Source organism: Dysidea avara, chromosome 2 (assembly GCF_963678975.1).
Source record: "Dysidea avara chromosome 2, odDysAvar1.4, whole genome shotgun sequence".
Classification (NCBI taxonomy): Eukaryota; Metazoa; Porifera; class Demospongiae; order Dictyoceratida; family Dysideidae; genus Dysidea; species Dysidea avara.
In genome coordinates, this window is record NC_089273.1 from 24,683,022 (window position 1) to 24,689,251 (window position 6,230).

At 37.0% G+C, this 6,230-nt stretch overlaps 1 long non-coding RNA gene across 1 annotated transcript; it reads left to right on the plus strand.

Annotated features, from left to right (window-relative positions):
* The first annotated feature begins 3,220 nt into the window (after nt 1-3,220).
* LOC136246919 (uncharacterized) lies at nt 3,221-5,786 on the plus strand. Its single transcript, XR_010696921.1, has 5 exons — nt 3,221-5,047; nt 5,094-5,187; nt 5,243-5,332; nt 5,389-5,452; nt 5,508-5,786. It is a non-coding gene; the product is annotated as an uncharacterized lncRNA (long non-coding RNA).
* Nucleotides 5,787-6,230: the final 444 nt, after the last annotated feature.

Here is a 6,230-nt window from a genome sequence, read left to right on the forward strand (position 1 = left end):
CCTTAGTCCCTTGATGTTTCTCATATACATTAATGACATCACAGAGAGCATAAGTTCACCATTACGACTATTCGCTGATGATTGCATACTTTACAGAACTATTACTGCTGAAGAAGATGCTATCCAACTGCAAAATGATCTCGACTAACTATCTGCCTGGGCAATAAAGTGGCAACTACGTTTTAGTGTAACAAAATGTACTATTATGCGCTTCACCAGATTTTCATCACCTATTCTATTCAATTATAAACTGAATGATTACAATTTAACAACATCTAGTGAATATTCCTACCTTGGAATTTTATTAGATAATAAACTATCTTGGTCAACTCACATAAAAAACACAGCTGCTAAAGCCACCAAAACTTTAAACTTTCTCAAAAGAAACCTTAGTAGTTGGTCGCCAGAAGTAAAAGCATCAGCTTACCTCACCATGATTCGTCCTGCAATGAAGTATACGCGGTTGTATGGGACCCATACTATCAAACTGATATCCAACAGTTAGAGAAAGTGTAGTGTAGAGCTGCAAGATGGGTTTTAAATGATTTTAGTAGATACAGTTCAATCACAAATATGTTACAACTGCAGCTTTCTTGGCCAAGTCTCCAAGTACGTCCTAAGATATGTAGGTTACAAACACTATTTAAAATCATCCACAATGAGTACCCTTTATCTATCCCATCCTACTATTTAGAAATGGAAAGAGCCACTAGACAATATCATCTTAGACGTTACATTCTTCCTACTTCATCCACCAACATATTCCAGCATAGTTTTTATTTCAGATCAATTCGTGATTGGAACGCTTTACCACCCAGATTAATTAATCATGATAACATTGACCAATTTACTAATGAAATCCAGCAAATTTATAAGTCCTAACTTCTGTACGCATGTAATCATTGTAACTATGTTTGTAATTGCTAATTTTTCCTGAGCTAATCAGCACTGAGTGCTGCCTGCTCAGTAATAATAAATAAATAAATATTGAGTCCAATGGGCACGTAAGCTCTATAAGGCCAGCATTTATTAATTCCTTGTTTCCCGTCACCCGCCCGCATACCACTTTACTTTCCGCATTGGTAATTATTATTGTAATTAGTATTTAGAAATACGAAATATTTCCGTGTTCTTACGGTGATTTCTGCTATGTGTTCGAGAATATTCTTTGCCACGTGGCTATGTTGTTTAGTAAGACTATTATTGTTTACACAAGAAACTGTACAAATTTACATAAGCGTGCAAGTTACAATTGTATTAGGAATGGTGATAGTTCCGTGGACTATTGTGGATTTCCACGAAGAAAACGTGACATTCAGTGAGTTCTTTTCTTGTATAAAGGCTGGACAATACCATATTGAAGTAACAGAGGAATTAAAGAGAGCGAGGTTACTAAAAACGTTTGTAGGGAACAAGATAGACGCTCTGGAGATGTAAGGTGTATTTGAAACTGGCTGTAAATTATTACTTTTCAGTGTATTGTATTGTATTGTAGATACACTAACTTTTGTTTTACCGCAGTTTTTTTGTAAGCATCATTTTCCTAAGGTTTGACAGTAGTTGTTAATTAAAAGTACAAAATAATAAAATTTAAGTTATTAATAATAATAACCGCCCGCCCTCACTAGTTGATTGGTTTCAAGGTGACGGGAAACAAGGAATCTTATTATGTTGGCCTAATGCCCATTGATGCAGAGTGTCTGTTATAGATAACAACATCAGGTCTGTAAGGAGTAACTAAAACATTGGAGGGGACGGTTTTACTATTATCAATCTATCGATCGCAACCACGATGACCACGCCCCCTTTTACCATGTGACCACACACTTTCAAGTTGGTAGGCTGATTCGAGATACTCTAGTCTAATAATCGATCGAAACCACGATGACCACACCTCTTTTTTGGCAAGCACGGCTGACTCGAGATACTCTAATACAGCAGTCACCCTAATAAAACAGTCACATATTTATAGCTAGCTGTATGCTTTAACAAAAAACCTAAACAAACTAGTATATTAAAAATTATAAATTTAAAAATGAAGTAGGATTCCAAGCAATAAAAAAGTAGCCAATGTTCGGCCACCATAGGTTCGGACGCGACTTTTCTTTAAACCGGCCACAAAGAAAATTTCTGCTCTTGCTATGCCTTTGGAGAGGTCTAGGCCATAAACTCTTGCAAGCAAAATTTTATACCTGCAGCTTTCTTCGTTTGGCTGCAGGAGCTGCTAAAGTGACATGTCCGAAAGTTCTCAATTCTCGGAAAAATGTATTATCGGTCGAGTGGCACTGCTCGTAATGCTTGAAGCTGATCAAGTCTTTCTATACTTGATATGAAAGAGCAACTCTTATACTCTCCAAACATATGCAGATATTTGGCTTAGTCCTTATTGGCTGTGAATTACAAAGCTCCAAAGTCACCGCTGTCGTGCAATCTTAAATTCGGCCACATGTGAAGCTCGTGTAAATCAAATAGTTACCTATATCGAATTCAAAACTATTTTTATGAACATTGAGAGCATCAGGTACCGTTCAATAGTAAATAGATACATGCATAATGACCGCACCTTGATTTTTGCCCGAATAGCTACATTGCATTTAGGCTTCTCTGACAGTAGCAGGGTGGCTACTGCACCCAGCACACATATACACAATCCAAATCCACTTAAATGGGTTTTGACTATCCCCTGTGTTAAAAATGTTAAAAGTTTCTCTTCAAAATGTCCAGGACATTAACCAGATCGAAACACTCTAATAGAGCAGTCAATTACTCTAATATAACGATCAGCCAATGTATTATCACGTGTAATCAGTAATAAGCGTTGTAATCAACTCTTATTGAAGTGAGTACGCCTGGGCGTGCACTGTTAAAAAGCCTGAGTGCATTTCATACCAAAATTGTATGCATTGCATACTGAGTTGCTACACTAGAAGGTATGAAACAGATCTGCATGCATTACATACTAAAAACGTTAGCATATCACACTAACATATTGGTATGAAATAACATACCCTGTGAGCATACCATGACGCCATAGCTCAGAGATATGCGCCTCTTATATGGGAAGATAAGCACCTCTTATATGGAGCGTTTATGAATAGGCGCATACAAAAGCATTGGATACGAGATGGGTTTGGGAGCTTGTTAGAAACTCTCGAGGGAAAGGTTGAAGGATCATGACGAGTCGAGTAAACTGAAGCACAGAGTGAGTTCTTAGTATTTAATAAGCAACGGTTTCAGGAAACCATAGATTACAATTATAACTCCCTGTGACAAGTGTGGGTTAAATAAACTCTGGTTCGGTTTTAAGCCTTGTTCCAAGCTCCTTTATATGTTGTGTAACTGTTAGAGTTGATAATGAATACCATCAGTCTCATACCCAGACCCAGCTGGGCCATTTTCAGTCAACCAGCTTTGGCATCCAATGAAAGTTTGGCTGAATCTTAGTCAATCGAATTTAAATTTGGTCCGTGTTGACTAACTTCATGCATGCATCTACAATGAAACTGCATTGCTTTGGTCACTCCAAATAAATTCTCTGTTCCCGTCCACTGCCTGCATCCGTGTCACTAATAATATTATAATTCTTCCGTTTTTTCTTGCATACTGAACAGTTTCAATTTTATAATGTGTCAGCTCACGTGTCAGTGTGCATTGAGTCTCTACAAATTTACATTTTGTTCTACCTGCAACTTAATTTTATGCTGGCTATGCTCAGGAAAAGCTACCAATTTTATAATGGAAATGGACTGCTCGCTTGCATAAATGTATGCCCAGTGGAGGATGGGAAACAGAGTCTTTATTTAGAGTGGCCTTATGTTTGGAGCAGTCATGCACTTTTGTAATATAAGTACATCTTAGCAATGGTGCAACTAGCCATTCAGCCCTTGGTAGCCACTGAAGTACTGCAGGTGAGTGTTAATGATACACCGGTTTCTGTCTAGTTACAGTAGAGGGTAACTGTATGCAATCTTTTAAAACTGCATGTTGGCTATTTGCTACATTAATATAACTTGCTATTCTGCTCTACGGCTTTTATTATACAAACAGGAGCTAGCTGGAGTTGGCTATAATAATTATTTACATATGCCTATAGGTAGACCCATTTAGATGCTAATAATGGTCCAGCCATTTAGTCAAACAAAATCAGTCCGGCTAGACCAGTTTGATATCCAAATTTAGTCCGGCTAATTACCTATATTCAAAACACTTGATTAACCAGATTGTTTTTCATGTAATAGAACTATGGACCAGTATACCTCAAAAGCAAGTCATGCAAATCAGCAGATGTATACAGATATAGTTATTGTTTATGGGTTCATATATAGTGGTATTGAAATTTTAGATTAATCCTAAGATACACTGTACATGCTCAATTAACGTTCTCACAACTAAGCAAGTGCATGGTTGTACTGTCACCTAATGCTGAATATAACTCACTGATAAACTTTGTCAATGGCCTACCTTAACTACTTTAATATAGATTTCAATGATAGCTGTGACTAGGGTATGTGTGCACGGTAGTATCAGGTGGAAGAGACTGTTCACACAGTGATATGGGTAACCATTTTAAATGATATTAAATCGGAATATGCTAGATAATATTTTACAATGTGTGTGTGTGTGTGTGTAGGTGAGACTTCAGGTGTCTACACCTTCACCTGTGGGATATGGTACAGCCTCCTGCGGGGTTACTAGTCCTAGGATTTGCCTGCACTGACTCCTGTGCTTGTTCACTGGGTAGGCATGACCATACTAGCATTACAGCTGAAGGCTTTGCTTTTTGTTTGCTTTTGTGTGTGTCCAGGGTTAGTTCTAGAAATTTTTCTCACCTGGTTTCAAGTTCTGAAATACAGGGAGTAGTTGCTTTACTTATTTAGGTGTATATTTTCATGTATGGTTAGCTACTGTTTGACACACGTATGCATGACGACTGCTCTGTTGAAATGTATGATTGTTATTTTAGAGTAGCTATGCATATGTTAATTTTATTTGAATAATATGGTTCAGCAGCATCGACTCTACCTGATTAAATGGTTACAGACCCAAGGTATATTCAGTATCCTTGGAGAATGACTGTCGAGATTTCAGTTTAGATGGTGTCTCTGTGATCACATCGGTGAACTCATCCAGGAGACTGAAGGCATACAAGTCCTCATAGTTTCTACTTATGGAAATAAACTATCAAAAGTTAGTTTATATGCAAATAAACTTGTTTATATTATATTATATTATATTGGTACAGAGAGTAAATTGAAGACAAAAGAGGAACTCTAGATCTGTAAAGACAGTTAGAATGCCTGTAGACTCTGACAATGGTATTGTCAATAGTCAGGTAACTAAGAACTTTATAGCAGTCACAATGCATTTCTGCTTCTATTGCTTCATCAGGTGACAACATTCCTAGGGTGGAAAATAAGAAACAGATTGCATGGAGCTGTATGCAAATGTTGGAGTGGGTACAAATAAATTTTTTTCTTACCTCATGACATGTTATACTTTTCCTTTAGTAATATAACTGCTGTGCTGACGTCATACCCACAGGAATAAGCGCCTCTTGTCTGGAACGTTTATGCCAGAATAGGCGCTTGCAAGAGCGTCAGCATCAGGATCTGGGGGAGAAATAGGATCAAGTGCCCGTCAGTACCTCAAAACGCTTTAAGCTTAAAGCACTATAAGGCTACCCATTAATTCAAAATTTTGTGCTTTTATGTTTTTGCATTTTGTACTCGTTAATGCAGCACTTTTGAGTTTTCTTAAAATTTATTTAAAGTGCGGTCAACCTTAAACCACTTTAACATTAAGGTGATAAAGCGCTTTAAGAGTATAAAACGCTTTTAGATGATAAAACACTTTAAGATAATAAAGTGCTTTATAAGATGATAAAACGCTTTAAGATTCCGGATAAGGTGCTTTAAGAGTTTTAAGAGCAAAAAGCGCTTTAGAGAGCATAAACCGATTTAAGGGTATTAAATGCTTTAAGAGCATAAAGCGCTTTAGAGAGCATAAACCGATTTAAGGGTATAAAACATACGCTTTAAGAGCATAAAACATTTAAAAGAGTAGTGGCCGGTAAAATGCTTTAAGAGTATAGCTGAAGCACTTTGAAAGACCATGATGCTATAGCTCAGTAAAGCTAGCTAGTTTGACAATGAAAATAAAGTTACAAACTAGTAGGGACCTGCCTATTATTATGTTCAAAATTTTAGCTATGCTATGCTGCACTGCTAAAA